Here is a 22,010-nt window from a genome sequence, read left to right as displayed (position 1 = left end):
CGTGTCATACACACCACACTTATAACACATTCTTGAGTAATGCCAGACCCGCTTTGTACAAACCACAGTAAACCACAGTCTCAGTAACCCATGTCAGGATTGCCAGAGAAAATATGGGCTATCCAGTTCAATTTGAATTCCAGATAAACAACAAGTAATTTTTCAGTATCCGTATGTCCCACATATTGTATGGGCTATACTTACACTAAAACTAAGTCAGGCCAAATACTGCATGGGAATACTTACACTAAAAGATTATTCTGGGTTTATCTGAAACTGAAATTTAACTGGGTGCCTTGTATTCTTGTTCGCTAAGTCTGGCAACCCTTATATACTTACCACCAGCTGATGTATTATATATTTATTGTAGTTTTGTTTAGTGTGTGTCTTCCCCTACTAGAATGTGCAGCGTTACCAAAGACTACAACAATGGAAGAGTGCCGGATACACAGGAGTAGCTGCTTACTGAATCTTGGTGAATGAATGAATGAACACACACCATAAATACAAGCCACACCATGTAATGAGGAAACGTTACATGTCCCAGAATTCCTGACTTGTGAACAGAAACCATGCACACAAAGGCCACAGACACAGATAGACACGTCTGCACTGTGCTCCCCATGCCAACCCCACACTTACCACAGACTTAACTGATACACATCACTCACTCTTCCCACACACTCACAGTCACCACCGAGGCCTACATTACCAACTAGACAGTGAGAGAATAAGTATTGATTGGAATTAAATCCTGGAGGATCCACTGGGAACCACACTCTCAGCTGTGTGTATTCACTGCACCTGACACGTGTCACACACTCAGTAAATATTTGTGGACAGAGGACTGATGAACCCACCCTGAGCCTTTCATTCCTCCCTCAGGAATCTCGAAGTCACAAGAGGATCCCCCTCGGCTTGGATCCACTGTGGTGGCCCAAGGCTGCAGCCCAGGGGCAGTGGAGGTCTCCTCTGCCTCTAAATACTTCTTCTGTACTTCTACTCTGCGCAAGCTCGGCTACGCTGGTAAGGGCGTGGGGCTCCTCAGGTGACGGGGTGCTTGGCTGTGAAGCAGGAGGCACACAGATCCCAGGGAGGCTGAGAGGAAATCCAGGGTCATCAGAGGTGATGAGGGCTCTGTGGAGGAGCCTGGGCAGGATGGCTGAGCTGTTCCGAGGGCGTGGATGCCAGCTGAGTCTGGGGGTGTGTGTGTGAATACTGCTACTACCATGGTGGGGAAGTCAAGGAGCAGGGGCCGGAAAGGTCTGGGCTTGAGGTGGAGGGAAGAGGGACCAGATTAAGCATCTTCAGAGGAAAATGTAGGCTTTGTCTTTGCCTTTGCTTCCAGAGAAGGACAGAGTTCTGCATCATACACCTCCAGCCTGAGAGCAGGACCATCCAGCTCAGGTGCACACAGCTCACACATACACGCGCCCTCCAGGCACAGCCCTTCTCAGTGCACATCAACCCCAAGCACGTGCTCCACAGTACTCTCCTGCACCACAGCCCCATTCCACAAGGAATGCACCACCGATATTCCCAAACGCACACTCCTCATCGTACACGCATCCAGCCGCATCCCTCACATACTACAGCCCTCACCACCATACTCCACACCCCTGTATACAGACACCGCTCCAGTATACCCCCCACGCACATGAAAAGCCCACAGATGACACCACATACACCACTCCGTCCTACGGCCAACGGACACCAAGCTCACGACATTGCTATGTCGTGCCAATGTCCCTCTCTCGTCTACCACACCTGCTCCCTCAGCTTCCGGCATGGCCCATGCATGTTATTATGATTTTAATTTCCTTTTTCAGGAATCCGGAGATTTCATCGAGACACTGCCCAGCCTAGACCACCCCTAGCCCAGGATCAGGAAGAAGGAGAGACCGCTTCCCCATCACACTGTGTCTCCTCCTCACCCTCTTCACCCTGTAAGAACTATCTGCACCCAGACAAAGAGGAAAGGGGCATGAAAATATACTACATGCAGGTACAAGTGAACAAGGGTGTCGCTGTCTCCTGGAAGACAAAGAAACCCTTGGAGTTGCCTGAAAAGCAGCTGAGGATAGAAGAAGTGACCCTTCCTGAGGATGTGTGCGCAGTAGCCACTGACCCCTCTTCTGATGTGTCCACCGAAAGCCTCCTGTCTGACAGTGAGCCCACTGGGGAGGAGAAAGAGTATGAGGAAAGGGCAGAGCCAGGCAGCCCATCAGGGCCACCTGCCGTCGAGGAGAGACCCAGCGCCAAGACAGCGGACTGGATGCTGACCATGGAGACCGGCTTCAGGTGCATGGCCTGCTGCCGGGTCTTCCCCACCTTGGAGATCCTCCAGCAGCACGTGAAGGGCGGCGTCCTGCAGGGCTTCAGCTGCCGTGCCTTTCATCTCACCATGGCCCAGCGGATGGGCAATGTGGAATCCGAGAGCACCCCTGAGGAAGAGGACGAGGAGGAGGAGGAGGAGAACGAGGAGGAGGAGGAGGAGGAGGAGGAGGAGGAGGAGAAGGAGGTAGAGAAGCAAGAAGAAAAGGAGAATGAGGGAGAGCTGCCCACGGGGGAAGGCCCCAGCCCAAAGAGACCCCGCAGGCAGGGTCTTTTCTCTCCTTTGAGTTCCAAACAGCAACTGAGATTCATGGGACAGAAGATCCTGGAAGACGGTGTGGCCGTCCCTTGGAAGAGGTAAGGCTTGAGGCTGGCAGTCTTCTGAGCCTATGTCACGAGGGCCCAGAGGAGTCTAAGGGAAGGGGCCGCACACATGTGCTGGTTTACCTAATGGCTCTGCAGTTGCATCAAATGGGACACACCCAGCACTAACAAAGGCATTGACCTCTGTTGACGTAAACAAGAAGGTGGAGCCTTTTCCTAGGAGTTTTCTCAGGGTCTGCACGATGGACCTCAACTCTTAGAGGACGTACTGCCAGCAGCTCCTTCTCGGCAGAGAGAGCCAGGAGTGGTCTCAAGAGAGGACAGGGGCCCTTGCAGGACCAGAACTTTGAGGTCTGAGAGCCTTGGGCCTGAGCCGAGATCTCACCCGGACCACTGGACCTAGCCTTCTGTGACAAAGGGGAATATGAAAGAGAGTCACGTGGAAATGAGGTCCCCCGAGATATGGAAATGTTCCAGAACCTTCGTTGCGTGGTAGTTGATCTGGAGCCAAGCTCACTGTGGTGTGTGTGGCTCTGAGCATTAAGGCAATGCTGGAGGGTAACCCTGACCAGCAGAGCTTGGAGTGCTTCTTGTCTCTTCCTGTTCTACCTCATTTGTTTTATCCCTTCCAGGGAGAAGAAAGGACCCTCGGGAGAGTAGCAGACAGAATGCCGTGGTCTGAAGGAGGATGAAGGGACCGGCACTCAGTCTAACATCATATGACAATAGAAGCGTCCTATGCAATAAAGGGCATTTTCCAAACCTTTCCTGGAGCTTTTATTTAATGACATTTTTCTATCTATGCATCTATCTGTCATCTACATCTGTATCTTTCAAGGTTTGTGAACAAGCTTTCACATAAGCACTAGAGACGTCCGCCAGCATTTTCCAGAAGAGGCCTGCAAATTGCTGGGGACTCCTCACAAATAGGGAACGGCCACAACCCCTGCCACACAGACTATGTGCGTGGCCCTCCTGACGTACTCCCACTCTGTCTCTGAATTTCCCAACGTCTGAGATGAGGGTGCTGACTGGAGGCAATGATCACGTGCAGGCTGAATCTTCTCCAGATTCTGATTCTCTTCCTGGGCATATCGTCCTCAAGCACAGTCTCCATGTCCCTGGCCACACTGATCTCTCTCCTTCAGTCCTTCCCTCCCTCCCTCTCCTGCCTCCCAGTGCAGAGAATACTTTTTTGCATTTGAGACGACATTTATTTTTGGTTCACAGAATTCTCACCTGTTCTACTGTGGCCTCCGTTGTGAACATTCCAAAGCTGAGACTTTTCTGTTTTTCTCCCTCATTTCTGCTGAGTCTTTACCTTCCTAATGCAGTGAACTCACAGTGCCTAGCTGACTGGATGGGGAAAAAAATCCAGGGAGCAAAGAGAAATAATAAAAGAATATATCAGTTAATTTTTCATAGTGTTATCCAACTACATATTTTTAAAATTTTGGAATAATATTAGGAATCTTCTCTTTATAAAAAACTGAATTATCGGGCTTCCCTGGTGGAGCAGTGGTTAAGAATATGCCTGCGAATGCAGGGGTCATGGGTTCGAGCCCTGTTCTGGGAAGATCCCACGTGCCACAGAGTAACTAAGCCCGCGTGCCACAACTACTGAGCCTGCGCTCTAGAGCCCGTGTGCCACATCAACCGAGCCCACGTGCCACAACTACGGAAGCCTGCGTGCCTAGAGACCATGCTCCGCAACAAGAGAAGCCACTGCAATGAGAAGCCCGTGCACCACAGCCAAGAGGAGCCCCCGCTCACTGCAACTAGAGAACGCCCGCTAGCAGCAACAAAGACCCAATGCAGCCCCAAATAAATTAATTAATTTTTAAAAATTGAATTAGTTTCAAGGGTACAATGTATAAAAGTACAATAAAAGCCCCCCTTCATAACCCCCCAACCCCACTCTCAAGATGGAATCGATATGCTGTGATACAATTTATAGTCGTACTACTACTCCTCCTCCCACCACATCCGAAATCCTCTGAGCCAGGTGCAGCAGCTTCCTTTCACAATGCTAGGACCCGCCACAAGACACATGATAATCCCTTTGGACATTTCAAGGAGCGGCACCAAGGGAACAGTACCGGGGAAATGCCACTGACAGCTCAGAATATCCATGGCATTTCTAGAGCCTCGGCACTGCTCTCGCTCTGGGAATGAAGGTCCAAAAAGCACATCGGAGAATGTTCATAGTTGTAAACAAGCTCCACCTTTGAAACACAATCTACATAGAACCACATATACAAGCCTGCACGATGGATGAAGCCAAGGTCTCCTCCATGATTTCCCTTCTGACCACCTTATTGTCTCCTCAACCATAAAAGGTGAACTTGAAACTCAGGACCTTGCCTTGTCACCAGAAACATCCAAGCTTGGATCAGTCTTTCTAAGACCAGATACTTGCTCTCTGAACTATTAGAGACTTGTCACATACACACAGGTAGAACAGGATTATTTCTATCTACCTGGGGACTTGGAGTCTTTCACATTGCTCCTGTTAAAACTCTCACAACAGCAAAACTTTACCTACAAAGGGTTCAAGCTATGACACTCCCAACTTCCACAAACCTCCTCAGCTCTTGTGAGTCACATGCAGCCAATTCCAGGAATTGGAAACATGGTTGTGAGGATGAAACTGACTTTGGGGCTCCCCTTGGATATGGTCTTCCAGACTTACCAAAAGGCCATTAAGAGGAAGGTTTACCCCACCTCAGAGAAACCCGAGGCAGTACTTGCAGTCAAGGGCTGGCCATGGCTTCTGAGCTACATCCAAAAAGAATTTCATACTGTACCTGGATCTGCTGAAGCCATTTCTGACTGTCCGAGAGCCATCATGTACCGCTCCTCAACTGCCTCCATTGTGGATCATCAGTAGGGCTGTCAGATTTAGGACATAAAAATACAGGATACCCAGTTAAACTTGAACTTCACATGAATAATAAGTCATTATTTTTAGTATAAGTAGATCCTATGAACTATTTGGGGCATACTTATCTTCAAAATGTACTCGTTGTTTTTCAAACATTCATATTTAACTAAACAGTCTATATTTTATCTGTCAACCCTACTCAGCAGAAATGATGGAGGCTCATAGAGATCCAGGAGACGCCTCAGCGCCTCCTCAGCTTTTATTTCTACGTCCTGGACAGCGAGCACGAACCTTCCACTCCCAGTCAGTGGCTAGAATGGAGGATATTCTCTGTTTTAGAGCTTTTTCTACTTGTCATTGTTATTATCTTCCTTATTTTAAAGAGATGTTTATTTTTTCCCAATCTTAATAGCTCATCCAAAAGTATTTCAAAGTTCATTAGAGAAGGGACAAACAATATGGTTCTGAAAAGTGAAGGAAACCGCCTGGTGTTTAGTAAAGAAGTAGTAGGGAGACTGAAAAAGCCAAACTTAATAAGCAGATCTCTCCAAGGGTATTTTCAGAGCTTGATACCCTCCCACACCCTGAAAATATTATTACATCAAGAATGTAGAACTGCTAACCAAATGTAAGGCTCCCATATGATTCTATCAAACTGAGGATGCTTCTTTACTAAGCAGTGAGCACACTTGCTGTCCCAGGGACCTTGGCAGTTGCAACGTAGGGCTCTTCCCTTTGGGATGGAAACAGCAAGTTTTCCTGTGGTCTACACGCTGGCCCCAAAAATACTACACTCCCAATACTTGTCAACTTTAAGTATTTTTCTACATATCTCCATTTTTCTGTTACTATTTGGACTACATCCTAGACTTGACACTACATAAATTGCATTCAAGAAGCTATTTTTAAAAGTTGGTAGGAAACCTTAAATCTATGGCTTGCAGTCCCTGGCTTACTTTCATCCAGGTGCATAAGGGTTTTCAAAAGTAGTCAGGTTAGTTACCCTGTATCACAGCCCCACGCTTGTGTCACAGATATAAAAATGGAACATGATATTTAAGGTTTTAGTTGCCAAATCATCAAGCCTCCCAGACAGAGGCAATAGAGCAAAATGATTACAGAGGCATGGATTTTGATTTGCTCCAGCGTCTTGGGCAAGTCACTTGGCCTCTGTATTTATTTGTACTTATCTGCACTTATCTGTCACTTGGGGGTCATAATTGTACCTGGTCCATGGGTACGCTGTACAAATGATCTGTAAAGTAGTTACAAGAAACCGACACAGAGTAAGCACTCCACAGACATTGGCTATTAGCTATTGGTAATATTTCTCCGTGAAACAGATGACATTATCCGTGGATGACTCGGTGGGAGACAGTGAATCACAGAATCACAGCATGTTGAAAGTGACCTAGTTCACACTCTTATGTGAAAAGAAGAAAAGTGTGCATGGGTAGAAAATGTCTGAAACTTTACACAACAAAGAGTTCATCATGTTAACTTGGAGGATTAGAATAAATCAGGAAAGGAGGAAAGAAAAACTTGAGTGTCATTCAATTTCTCTATCATTTGTGTTTCTACACTGAGACTCTGAATACACTGGAAGTGCAATTTTTTTAATGTGGCGGGATAAAGGTTTTCAAGTTTTCCTGATCCATCCGTATTATTATCTCAGAATTGCTGGCATTTCTTGCCATCTTTGGATCTACACCCATGTGAGTCAGTGGGCCATTCTGGACGGAGGAGATAATAGAGCAGAAGTGAAGTGAGAGAAAAGGAGAGACAAGATTTTCTCTTTTCTCTTCAAAGAGGAAAGGTCTTTGGAATGGGAACAACTCACAACCAAACTTTGGGGAAAGGATGTGATGGAAAATGAGACAAACATCCTACCCCTGTGATGAGAAGGATTCCCTGGGCTGGATGGAGGGAGGTCACAGGTGGCTGGACAAGGAAACCAACTAGGGAGAAACACACACAAGTGCAGAGCAAACACCCTGAGGCCACTCAGCCTGACTCCATGCAAACATGTGTCCAGCAGCCAGCCCTTCACCTGTGGCTCCCCAGCAAGACAGGTACCTCGGGGGTGCCAACTCATTCTGAGTCCATTATGCCTGGCCATTCATAAACCGCTGTCTAACGTGTGAGGAATAAACTCTCAATGTTTATGAGGAAATTGCGGAAGGAGATTGAAAGGTTACTTAAACGAAAAAAAAAAAAAGAAGTTCAGGAAGGCAAGATGGTAGAGAGACAAGAAAAAGACCTTAAAAGATAGAAAGGATTTGCCAAAGAAGAGAAAGCAAAAGAAATGATTCCGAATGGGTTAACCTGCAGCTAGGAAGTTAAGGAAGATTATTGATGGGTGAAGACTATGGAATAAAGGGAATAAAATTTCTCAGAAGTTGCTGAGAATATGGTAAGCAGCATGATTATCAAATTATGAATTGGCTGCAATGGCATTCTAGGGGGACTCTAGGAAGGTGAAGCAAATGTTCCTGAGATGACAGTAGCAGGTGGAAAGTTGTTTCAGGGGAAGATCAGTCTTGCAGAGGGTGTATCAGAGGAGGGCAAGTGTGAGCAAGCAAGGAAATACTAAGTGTATACGGTTCCTTCACTGAGTGCACCCAGCCCCGCGGTCAGCCTTGAGAACAAGCAGGACTTCAGGTACTGGAGCTACATTTCAGTCATCAAGACTTGAGAAGACACCCTTAACACAGGTCTTCTCTTCAAACTCCATCTTTCCTTCTTGACCTTCATTTGGCCTCTTCCCTTACCCTCCAGCTGTGGACTGAGGCCACAGAGCAAGATGGGTCACTAGTGTCCTCCATCCCCTGGCGACTGTGGTTCACATCAGTGGAGTACCAAAGGCAAGAACCAAGTAACAGACACAAGAGTGTATGAAGAAGAAGAGATTCTGATAAGGCTTTCTGTGACAGTGTGGGCCAAGTCGGCTCTATATGGCTGGTATCACGTGAATTATGAGCAGCCTTAGGGGAGAAGTTCTCAGAAGGCAGAGCCTGGCTCTCGAGAGGCTCTGCGTGCTCACAGCCCACTCCAAGACCTCAGTTACAGCTTCGGCCCCCAATATCTCTCCCTCTGCCTGCTCACAGTTTTTGAAGTCTTCTTTCCTCCACATTTCTCTTGAGAGGTGGAGGAGGAAGATGAGCTTCAGGCCAGCTCAGACTCCCCTGGGATCCCAGCAGGATGCCTATCATTAACCTCCCACCTTCTAGGAAGCTCCTAAGATCTTCACATTTGGGGCAGTTCTCATTTCAGCTGTGCTTCAAATTGCTGGCTGGAGACGGCCTGTTGGAAGGTGGCTAAAAGCAAGTAGCAATCCTTCGGGCAGCCTGGCCCTTCTCGACTGTCAGACATCTTCAGGGATATTCTAGGAAATGTTGTTTATTCTAGAGAAGGGAGGGAAACAATTCAATTGTCCAATAATGCTTGAATGGAATATAAATGATGCTATATGCATGTGATCACATAATATCAAACAGTCAAAAATCAAAGACCTAGATCTATATGGATTCACGTGGATAAATCTTGAAAACATAATATTGATTGAAAGAAAATAAGATAAAGAATGTTAGATTGTGATAACAGGTATGTAAGTGTTAAAATATTTAAATCAATTCAACATATTGCTTCTATATATAGAGATGCAAGAAAATAAACGTTATCCAAAGAACACATTATTTACATTTAATATGCTCATTTATCTAGGAGACCCAAAAGAACCCACAGATAAACTAGCAGGAACTAATAAGACGGTTCAACAAGGCACACACATACAAGATCAATAAATTTTAAAAGTCAATCAGGCTCCTCTACACTGGCGATAACAAATTACAAACTATAAAAGAAAATAAGAAAAAAAGAAGATCTAAAAATTGTCACAAGAGCCGTATAAATTATTTAGAGCTAAGCATACGTAGAAGGCAATATAACTAACAAACTGAGTACGAACAGTTAAACTCCGCCCAACCCAAGGTTAGGAAAAGACTGTTGTTACTTTATGAGAACAGACCCTCTTCTTAAGGAGCAGATCAGTAAGTGAGAGTGAATCAAAGAAACACAGCATTTGAAAAGTCAGCTAGTCCAAGCCTCTTGATCGCACATACAGAAGCTGAAGCCCAGATAGGTTGAGTTACTTGCTAAAGGGCCCAATGTCCTGACTCAAGGACTAGCATTTTTCACTCAGTCACAAGACACAATCAAATGCAGTACCTTGGAAAGAGATGGGGAAAAAATGAAGAAATCAATTATATAGTTCCTCATCTTTAAGTACAGAAATAGCCGTGACAAAATTACACGTATTGAGGGAAAATTGAAGTGCAGAGTTTAAAATGTCAATAATCCACAGGGAAACTGGAGACCATTTAAAACATTCATATTAAATCTCTCTAGAAAAGACATTAAAAGATCTCCAATCAAAATGTGAATTTTATAATAGACATGGTATGATACAATTTATAATAGATATGGTAGGAACCTTTCCCTTTCACGGGAAAGCTTCGGCTGGGAAAAAGGAATTGTTCTTGAAAATGGGGCCTGTGCTATTGCAGACACTGTGCTCAACCTAGGTCCACCGAATGCTCTGATGTCATCACTGAGGTCACAGAATTCCACTGTGAGCCTGGCAACCTTGCAAACATAACAGCCCTGGTGAGCACTAGGCACTACTGCTGGTTCACCAAGTGGTACAAGTTTTTCAGCCATTTAGGAGACTTGACTATTTTTGTTTGTATTGAATCATTTCAACGGATTGCCCAAGAGCCAAGAAGGGCCAACCTGTAGGGAAGAGGAGGAGTTGGACATCTCTTGAGGCATCTTCTAAGGGAGACTTCTAGTTGGTACGATGGAACGGCGACAAAAGAGGAAACATCTGGAAGATGAAGAGTCCCAGGAAACTGCCGAGAACGGAGGAGGTATGTGGGGGGCAACTTGTCTGGGGCACATGGGTTTCTGCCAAACTGAACCTTCTCTAGGAAGCGGGGGACTGAGAATGTGTCACCTGTGAAGCAGGGAGCGAGAGACCTTGTCTCACTGATGCTGCCGTATCTATCCGGAGGGTCCCTGTGGTGTGAGACGGCACAGAACGGCCAGATGCCCCCTGGGAGATGGGAGGTCAGCTCCGCTGGTCTGAGGACTCTCTCCTGGGGCAGCCGGGCCTGGAGCTTTGTCGGACTCACAGCAGGCTGCATCCTGCTTGCACAGACCTAGAGGTGCAGCTTTTCTCAGTCCCCGATTTCTCTCTTATGCTCTTGGATCTTTCCTAGGGGTCATGAGGTGGGGGATGTGAAGGATGCAAGGATGCTGAGAGAGACCCATGAGTTGCTTGGCCTCTTTTACAAAAGTGGAAAGAGAAGCCCCATGAGTTGAAGGCCCTGTTGAAAAATATCTTGACAAGTGGAATGTACTTTGAAAGAAGATTGTTTGTCTAGGGATGGTGTCATATTGAAAGCAAGGAGGTTTTATTCTTTCAACAGGAAGAATTTCCCAAAGGAGATCAAGGGAAGGGAAGGGTTTTCCAGAGACTGAGACCGCGTGAGCGGGGGTGAGAAATGGCCTCAGTGTCCTGTGGGGAGCTCTGAGAGCCACGGGCCACGTGGTGCCTGCGTGCATTAAATGTAGGCGAGTAGCTTGCCCTGGGAGAGGGGTGGTCACCCCAGAGCTCCAGCTAGAGGCCTCTGCCCCAGATTAGAGCCCAGTAGCTCCTACCAGGCCCAGGGCCCTGGAGACTGTAGGATGGGCCCTGGGAATGGAGCTCTAGACAGCAGGCAGATTTCCAGGCAGTGGCTGGGACAGGCTGGGGAAGGCAATGACTGCCCCTGACCATTCAGAATATTTTGCCCTATGTTCCTGTGTGTGTGTATGTGTGAGTGTGTGTGTGTGTGTGTGTGTGTGTGTGTGTGTGTGGTAGTGCAGAGAAGAGCGAGATGAATGGGGGTAGAGTGCTTACCAGATATAAAGTCTGCGTGGTAAAGTTCTTGTCACCCTGCCTGGACCTGGCTGACACTCGGTGTACGTAAGAGTGTATACAGAATTCTTGTTAGGGGTGTTTTATGAGACAGTAACTCATACACCCATGTACACTCTGATGCAGCAAAAATATCACACACCCCACATATAACTTCCTTAGTAAACCACACACAGCACATGGAGGTATATACACGCATCCCTCCTATACTACGTTCTCATACAACCCACCTGTATCACAATCCTCTCCTCCAACACCAAACGCTGGAGATGAGATATGTATATAGACACACACACTATATATATAGGACACACACACACAAACACACACACTATATACATGTATCTCCTCAACACTTGCACAAACACAACTAACTTCAGCCATCTCTAAATACCTCTATAAGAACCAGTCACGTGTCATACACACCACACTTATAACACATTCTTGAGTAATGCCAGACCCGCTTTGTACAAACCAAAGTAAACCACAGTCTCAGTAACCCATGTCAGGATTGCCAGAGAAAATATGGGCTATCCAGTTCAATTTGAATTCCAGATAAACAACAAGTAATTTTTCAGTATCCGTATGTCCCACATATTGTATGGGCTATACTTACACTAAAACTAAGTCAGGCCACATACTGCATGGGAATACTTACACTAAAAGATTATTCTGGGTTTATCTGAAACTGAAATTTAACTGGGTGCCTTGTATTCTTGTTCGCTAAGTCTGGCAACCCTTATATACTTACCACCAGCTGATGTATTATATATTTATTGTAGTTTTGTTTAGTGTGTGTCTTCCCCTACTAGAATGTGCAGCGTTACCAAAGACTACAACAATGGAAGAGTGCCGGATACACAGGAGTAGCTGCTTACTGAATCTTGGTGAATGAATGAATGAACACACACCATAAATACAAGCCACACCATGTAATGAGGAAACGTTACATGTCCCAGAATTCCTGACTTGTGAACAGAAACCATGCACACAAAGGCCACAGACACAGATAGACACGTCTGCACTGTGCTCCCCATGCCAACCCCACACTTACCACAGACTTAACTGATACACATCACTCACTCTTCCCACACACTCACAGTCACCACCGAGGCCTACATTACCAACTAGACAGTGAGAGAATAAGTATTGATTGGAATTAAATCCTGGAGGATCCACTGGGAACCACACTCTCAACTGTGTGTATTCACTGCACCTGACACGTGTCACACACTCAGTAAATATTTGTGGACAGAGGACTGATGAACCCACCCTGAGCCTTTCATTCCTCCCTCAGGAATCTCGAAGTCACAAGAGGATCCCCCTCGGCTTGGATCCAATGTGGTGGCCCAAGGCTGCAGCCCAGGGGCAGTGGAGGTCTCCTCTGCCTCTAAATACTTCTTCTGTACTTCTACTCTGCGCAAGCTCAGCTACGCTGGTAAGGGCGTGGGGCTCCTCAGGTGATGGGGTGCTTGGCTGTGAAGCAGGAGGCACACAGATCCCAGGGAGGCTGAGAGGAAATCCAGGGTCATCAGAGGTGATGAGGGCTCTGTGGAGGAGCCTGGGCAGGATGGCTGAGCTGTTCCGAGGGCGTGGATGCCAGCTGAGTCTGGGGGTGTGTGTGTGAATACTGCTACTACCATGGTGGGGAAGTCAAGGAGCAGGGGCCGGAAAGGTCTGGGCTTGAGGTGGAGGGAAGAGGGACCAGATTAAGCATCTTCAGAGGAAAATGTAGGCTTTGTCTTTGCCTTTGCTTCCAGAGAAGGACAGAGTTCTGCATCATACACCTCCAGCCTGAGAGCAGGACCATCCAGCTCAGGTGCACACAGCTCACACATACACGCGCCCTCCAGGCACAGCCCTTCTCAGTGCACATCAACCCCAAGCACGTGCTCCACAGTACTCTCCTGCACCACAGCCCCATTCCACAAGGAATGCACCACCGATATTCCCAAACTCACACTCCTCATCGTACACGCATCCAGCCGCATCCCTCACATACTACAGCCCTCACCACCATACTCCACACCCCTGTATACAGACACCGCTCCAGTATAACCCCCCACGCACATGAAAAGCCCACAGATGACACCAGATACACCACTCCGTCCTACGGCCAACGGACACCAAGCTCACGACATTGCTATGTCGTGCCAATGTCCCTCTCTCGTCTACCACACCTGCTCCCTCAGCTTCCGGCATGGCCCATGCATGTTATTATGATTTTAATTTCCTTTTTCAGGAATCCGGAGATTTCATCGAGACACTGCCCAGCCTAGACCACCCCTAGCCCAGGATCAGGAAGAAGGAGAGACCGCTTCCCCATCACACTGTGTCTCCTCCTCACCCTCTTCACCCTGTAAGAACTATCTGCACCCAGACAAAGAGGAAAGGGGCATGAAAATATACTACATGCAGGTACAAGTGAACAAGGGTGTCGCTGTCTCCTGGAAGACAAAGAAACCCTTGGAGTTGCCTGAAAAGCAGCTGACGATAGAAGAAGTGACCCTTCCTGAGGATGTGTGCGCAGTAGCCACTGACCCCTCTTCTGATGTGTCCACCGAAAGCCTCCTGTCTGACAGTGAGCCCACTGGGGAGGAGAAAGAGTATGAGGAAAGGGCAGAGCCAGGCAGCCCATCAGGGCCACCTGCCGTCGAGGAGAGACCCAGCGCCAAGACAGCGGACTGGATGCTGACCATGGAGACCGGCTTCAGGTGCATGGCCTGCTGCCGGGTCTTCCCCACCTTGGGGATCCTCCAGCAGCATGTGAAGGGCGGCGTCCTGCAGGGCTTCAGCTGCCGTGCCTTTCATCTCACCATGGCCCAGCGGATGGGCAATGTGGAATCCGAGAGCACCCCTGAGGAAGAGGACGAGGAGGAGGAGGAGGAGAACGAGGAGGAGGAGGAGGAGGAGGAGGAGGAGAAGGAGAAGGAGGTAGAGAAGCAAGAAGAAAAGGAGAATGAGGGAGAGCAGCCCACGGGGGAAGGCCCCAGCCCAAAGAGACCCCGCAGGCAGGGTCTTTTCTCTCCTTTGAGTTCCAAACAGCAACTGAGATTCATGGGACAGAAGATCCTGGAAGACGGTGTGGCCGTCCCTTTGAAGAGGTAAGGCTTGAGGCTGGCAGTCTTCTGAGCCTATGTCACGAGGGCCCAGAGGAGTCTAAGGGAAGGGGCCGCACACATGTGCTGGTTTACCTAATGGCTCTGCAGTTGCATCAAATGGGACACACCCAGCACTAAGAAAGGCATTGACCTCTGTTGACGTAAACAAGAAGGTGGAGCCTTTTCCTAGGAGTTTTCTCAGGGTCTGCACGATGGACCTCAACTCTTAGAGGACGTACTGCCAGCAGCTCCTTCTCGGCAGAGAGAGCCAGGAGTGGTCTCAAGAGAGGACAGGGGCCCTTGCAGGACCAGAACTTTGAGGTCTGAGAGCCTTGGGCCTGAGCCGAGATCTCACCCGGACCACTGGACCTAGCCTTCTGTGACAAAGGGGAATATGAAAGAGAGTCACGTGGAAATGAGGTCCCCCGAGATATGGAAATGTTCCAGAACCTTCGTTGCGTGGTAGTTGATCTGGAGCCAAGCTCACTGTGGTGTGTGTGGCTCTGAGCATTAAGGCAATGCTGGAGGGTAACCCTGACCAGCAGAGCTTGGAGTGCTTCTTGTCTCTTCCTGTTCTACCTCATTTGTTTTATCCCTTCCAGGGAGAAGAAAGGACCCTCGGGAGAGTAGCAGACAGAATGCCGTGGTCTGAAGGAGGATGAAGGGACCGGCACTCAGTCTAACATCATATGACAATAGAAGCGTCCTATGCAATAAAGGGCATTTTCCAAACCTTTCCTGGAGCTTTTATTTAAGGACATTTTTCTATCTATGCATCTATCTGTCATCTACATCTGTATCTTTCAAGGTTTGTGAACAAGCTTTCACATAAGCACTAGAGACGTCCGCCAGCATTTTCCAGAAGAGGCCTGCAAATTGCTGGGGACTCCTCACAAATAGGGAACGGCCACAACCCCTGCCACACAGACTATGCGCGTGGCCCTCCTGACGTACTCCCACTCTCTCTCTGAATTTCCCAACGTCTGAGATGAGGGTGCTGGCTGGAGGCAATGATCACGTGCAGGCTGAATCTTCTCCAGATTCTGATTCTCTTCCTGGGCATATCGTCCTTAAGCACAGTCTCCATGTCCCTGGCCACACTGATCTCTCTCCTTCAGTCCTTCCCTCCCTCCCTCTCCTGCCTCCCAGTGCAGAGAATACTTTTTTGCATTTGAGACGACATTTATTTTTGGTTCACAGAATTCTCACCTGTTCTACTGTGGCCTCCGTTGTGAACATTCCAAAGCTGAGACTTTTCTGTTTTTCTCCCTCATTTCTGCTGAGTCTTTACCTTCCTAATGCAGTGAACTCACAGTGCCTAGCTGACTGGATGGGGAAAAAAATCCAGGGAGCAAAGAGAAATAATAAAAGAATATATCAGTTAATTTTTCATAGTGTTATCCAACTACATATTTTTAAAATTTTGGAATAATATTAGGAATCTTCTCTTTATAAAAAACTGAATTATCGGGGTTCCCTGGTGGAGCAGTGGTTAAGAATATGCCTGCGAATGCAGGGGTCATGGGTTCGAGCCCTGGTCTGGGAAGATCCCACGTGCCACGGAGTAACTAAGCCCGCGTGCCACAACTACTGAGCCTGCGCTCTAGAGCCCGTGTGCCACATCAACCGAGCCCACGTGCCACAACTACGGAAGCCTGCGTGCCTAGAGACCATGCTCCGCAACAAGAGAAGCCACTGCAATGAGAAGCCCGTGCACCACAGCCAAGAGGAGCCCCCGCTCACTGCAACTAGAGAACGCCCGCTAGCAGCAACAAAGACCCAATGCAGCCCCAAATAAATTAATTAATTTTTAAAAATTGAATTAGTTTCAAGGGTACAATGTATAAAAGTACAATAAAAGCCCCCCTTCATAACCCCCCAACCTCACTCTCAAGATGGAATCGATATGCTGTGATACAAGTTATAGTCGTAGTACTACTCCTCCTCCCACCACATCCGAAATCCTCTGAGCCAGGTGCAGCAGCTTCCTTTCACAATGCTAGGACCCGCCACAAGACACATGATAATCCCTTTGGACATTTCAAGGAGCGGCACCAAGGGAACAGTACCGGGGAAATGCCACTGACAGCTCAGAATATCCATGGCATTTCTAGAGCCTCGGCACTGCTCTCGCTCTGGGAATGAAGGTCCAAAAAGCACATCGGAGAATGTTCATAGTTGTAAACAAGCTCCACCTTTGAAACACAATCTGCATAGAACCACATATACAAGCCTGCACGATGGATGAAGCCAAGGTCTCCTCCATGATTTCCCTTCTGACCACCTTATTGTCTCCTCAACCATAAAAGGTGAACTTGAAACTCAGGACCTTGCCTTGTCACCAGAAACACCCAAGCTTGGATCAGTCTTTCTAAGACCAGATACTTGCTCTCTGAACTATTAGAGACTTGTCACATACACACAGGTAGGACAGGATTATTTCTATCTACCTGGGGACTTGGAGTCTTTCACATTGCTCCTGTTAAAACTCTCACAACAGCAAAACTTTACCTACAAAGGGTTCAAGCTATGACACTCCCAACTTCCACAAACCTCCTCAGCTCTTGTGAGTCACATGCAGCCAATTCCAGGAATTGGAAACATGGTTGTGAGGATGAAACTGACTTTGGGGCTCCCCTTGGATATGGTCTTCCAGACTTACCAAAAGGCCATTAAGAGGAAGGTTTACCCCACCTCAGGGAAACCCGAGGCAGTACTTGCAGTCAAGGGCTGGCCATGGCTTCTGAGCTACATCCAAAAAGAATTTCATACTGTACCTGGATCTGCTGAAGCCATTTCTGACTGTCCGAGAGCCAGCATGTACCGTTCCTCAACTGCCTCCATTGTGGATCATCAGTAGGGCTGTCAGATTTAGGACATAAAAATACAGGATACCCAGTTAAACTTGAACTTCACATGAATAATAAGTCATTATTTTTAGTATAAGTAGATCCTATGAACTATTTGGGGCATACTTATCTTCAAAATGTACTCGTTGTTTTTCAAACATTCATATTTAACTAAACAGTCTATATTTTATCTGTCAACCCTACTCAGCAGAAATGATGGAGGCTCATAGAGATCCAGGAGACGCCTCAGCGCCTCCTCAGCTTTTATTTCTACGTCCTGGACAGCGAGCACGAACCTTCCACTCCCAGTCAGTGGCTAGAATGGAGGATATTCTCTGTTTTAGAGCTTTTTCTACTTGTCATTGTTAGTATCTTCCTTATTTTAAAGAGATGTTTATTTTTTCCCAATCTCAATAGCTCATCCAAAAGTATTTCAAAGTTCATTAGAGAAGGGAAAAACAATATGGTTCTGAAAAGTGAAGGAAACCGCCTGGTGTTTAGTAAAGAAGTAGTAGGGAGACTGAAAAAGCCAAACTTAATAAGCAGATCTCTCCAAGGCTATTTTCAGAGCTTGATACCCTCCCACACCCTGAAAATATTATTACATCAAGAATGTAGAACTGCTAACCAAATGTAAGGCTCCCATATGATTCTATCAAACTGAGGATGCTTCTTTACTAAGCAGTGAGCACACTTGCTGTCCCAGGGACCTTGGCAGTTGCAACGTAGGGCTCTTCCCTTTGGGATGGAAACAGCAAGTTTTCCTGTGGTCTACACGCTGGCCCCAAAAATACTACACTCCCAATACCTGTCAACTTTAAGTATTTTTCTACATATCTCCATTTTTCTGTTACTATTTGGACTACATCCTAGACTTGACACTACATAAATTGCATTCAAGAAGCTATTTTTAAAAGTTGGTAGGAAACCTTAAATCTATGGCTTGCAGTCCCTGGCTTACTTTCATCCAGGTGCATAAGGGTTTTCAAAAGTAGTCAGGTTACTTACCCCGTATCACAGCCCCACGCTTGTGTCACAGATATAAAAATGGAACATGATATTTAAGGTTTTAGTTGCCAAATCATCAAGCCTCCCAGACAGAGGCAATAGAGCAAAATGATTACAGAGGCATGGATTTTGATTTGCTCCAGTGTCTTGGGCAAGTCACTTGGCCTCTGTATTTATTTGTACTTATCTGCACTTATCTGTCACTTGGGGGTCATAATTGTACCTGGTCCATGGGTACGCTGTACAAATGATCTGTAAAGTAGTTACAAGAAACCGACACAGAGTAAGCACTCCACAGACATTGGCTATTAGCTATTGGAAATAGTTCTCCGTGAAACAGATGACTTTATCCGTGGATGACTCGGTGGGAGACAGTGAATCACAGAATCACAGCACGTTGAAAGTGACCTAGTTCACACTCTAATGTGAAAAGAAGAAAAGTGTGCATGGGTAGAAAATGTCTGAAACTTTACACAACAAAGAGTTCATCATGTTAACTTGGAGGATTAGAATAAATCAGGAAAGGAGGAAAGAAAAACTTGAGTGTAATTCAATTTCTCTATCATTTGTGTTTCTACACTGAGACTCTGAATACACTGGAAGTGCAATTTTTTTTTAATGTGGCGGGATAAAGGTTTTCAAGTTTTCCTGATCCATCCGTATTATTATCTCAGAATTGCTGGCATTTCTTGCCATCTTTGGATCTACACCCATGTGAGTCAGTGGGCCATTCTGGACGGAGGAGATAATAGAGCAGAAGTGAAGTGAGAGAAAAGGAGAGACAAGATTTTCTCTTTTCTCTTCAAAGAGGAAAGGTCTTTGGAATGGGAACAACTCACAACCAAACTTTGGGGAAAGGATGTGATGGAAAATGAGACAAACATCCTACCCCTGTGATGAGAAGGATTCCCTGGGCTGGATGGAGGGAGGTCACAGGTGGCTGGACAAGGAAACCAACTAGGGAGAAACACACACAAGTGCAGAGCAAACACCCTGAGGCCACTCAGCCTGACTCCATGCAAACATGTGTCCAGCAGCCAGCCCTTCACCTGTGGCTCCCCAGCAAGACAGGTACCTCGGGGGTGCCAACTCATTCTGAGTCCATTATGCCTGGCCATTCATAAACCGCTGTCTAACGTGTGAGGAATAAACTCTCAATGTTTATGAGGAAATTGGGGAAGGAGATTGAAAGGTTACTTAAACGAAAAAAAAAGAAGTTCAGGAAGGCAGGATGGTAGAGAGACAAGAAAAAGACCTTAAAAGATAGAAAGGATTTGCCAAAGAAGAGAAAGCAAAAGAAATGATTCCGAATGGGTTAACCTGCAGCTAGGAAGTTAAGGAAGATTATTGATGGGTGAAGACTATGGAATAAAGTGAATAAAATTTCTCGGAAGTTGCTGAGAATATGGTAAGCAGCATGATTATCAAATTATGAATTGGCTGCAATGGCATTCTAGGGGGACACTAGGAAGGGGAAGCAAATGTTCCTGAGATGACAGTAGCAGGTGGAAAGTTGTTTCAGGGGAAGATCAGTCTTGCAGAGGGTGTATCAGAGGAGGGCAAGTGTGAGCAAGCAAGGAAATACTAAGTGTATACGGTTCCTTCACTGAGTGCACCCAGCCCCGCGGTCAGCCTTGAGAACAAGCAGGACTTCAGGTACTGGAGCTACATTTCAGTCATCAAGACTTGAGAAGACACCCTTAACTCAGGTCTTCTCTTCAAACTCCATCTTTCCTTCTTGACCTTCATTTGGCCTCTTCCCTTACCCTCCAGCTGTGGACTGAGGCCACAGAGCAAGATGGGTCACTAGTGTCCTCCATCCCCTGGCGACTGTGGTTCACATCACTGGAGTACCAAAGGCAATAACCAAGTAACAGACACAAGAGTGTATGAAGAAGAAGAGATTCTGATAAGGCTTTCTGTGACAGTGTGGGCCAAGTTGGCTCTATATGGCTGGTATCACGTGAATTATGAGCAGCCTTAGGGGAGAAGTTCTCAGAAGGCAGAGCCTGGCTCTCGAGAGGCTCTGCGTGCTCACAGCCCACTCCAAGACCTCAGTTACAGCTTCGGCCCCCAATATCTCTCCCTCTGCCTGCTCACAGTTTTTGAAGTCTTCTTTCCTCCACATTTCTCTTGAGAGGTGGAGGAGGAAGATGAGCTTCAGGCCAGCTCAGACTCCCCTGGGATCCCAGCAGGATGCCTATCATTAACCTCCCACCTTCTAGGAAGCTCCTAAGATCTTCACATTTGGGGCAGTTCTCATTTCAGCTGTGCTTCAAATTGCTGGCTGGAGACGGCCTGTTGGAAGGTGGCTAAAAGCAAGTAGCAATCCTTCGGGCAGCCTGGCCCTTCTCGACTGTCAGACATCTTCAGGGATATTCTAGGAAATGTTGTTTGTTCTAGAGAAGGGAGGGAAACAATCCAATTGTCCAATAATGCTTGAATGGAAAATAAATGATGCTATATGCATGTGATCACATAATATCAAACAGTCAAAAATCAAAGACCTAGATCTCTATGGATTCACGTGGATAAATCTTGAAAACATAATATTGATTGAAAGAAAATAAGATAAACAATGTTAGATTGTGATAACAGGTATGTAAGTATTTAAATATTTAAATCAATTCAACATATTGCTTCTATATATAGAGATGCAAGAAAATAAACTTTATCCAAAGAACACATTATTTACATTTAATATGCTCATTTATCTAGGAGACCCAAAAGAACCCACAGATAAACTAGCAGGAACTAATAAGACGGTTCAACAAGGCACACACATACAAGATCAATAAATTTTAAAAGTCAATCAGGCTCCTCTACACTGGCGATAACAAATTAGAAACTATAAAAGAAAATAAGAAAAAAAGAAGATCTAAAAATTGTCACAAGAGCCGTATAAATTATTTAGAGCTAAGCATACGTAGAAGGCAATATAACTAACAAACTGAGTACGAACAGTTAAACTCCGCCCAACCCAAGGTTAGGAAAAGACTGTTGTTACTTTATGAGAACAGACCCTCTTCTTAAGGAGCAGATCAGTAAGTGAGAGTGAATCAAAGAAACACAGCATTTGAAAAGTCAGCTAGTCCAAGCCTCTTGATCGCACATACAGAAGCTGAAGCCCAGATAGGTTGAGTTACTTGCTAAAGGGCCCAATGTCCTGACTCAAGGACTAGCATTTTTCACTCAGTCGCAAGACACAATCAAATGCAGTACCTTGGAAAGAGATGGGGAAAAAATGAAGAAATCAATTATATAGTTCCTCATCTTTAAGTACAGAAATAGCCGTGACAAAATTACACGTATTGAGGGAAAATTGAAGTGCAGAGTTTAAAATGTCAATAATCCACAGGGAAACTGGAGACCATTTAAAACATTCATATTAAATCTCTCTAGAAAAGACATTAAAAGATCTCCAATCAAAATGTGAATTTTATAATAGACATGGTATGATACAATTTATAATAGATATGGTAGGAACCTTTCCCTTTCACGGGAAAGCTTCGGCTGGGAAAAAGGAATTG

This window comes from Mesoplodon mirus (genome assembly GCF_964341445.2).
Source record: "Mesoplodon mirus genome assembly, contig: HAP1_SCAFFOLD_371, whole genome shotgun sequence".
Lineage (NCBI taxonomy): Eukaryota > Metazoa > Chordata > Mammalia > Artiodactyla > Ziphiidae > Mesoplodon > Mesoplodon mirus.
This window is presented reverse-complemented; position numbering follows the sequence as displayed.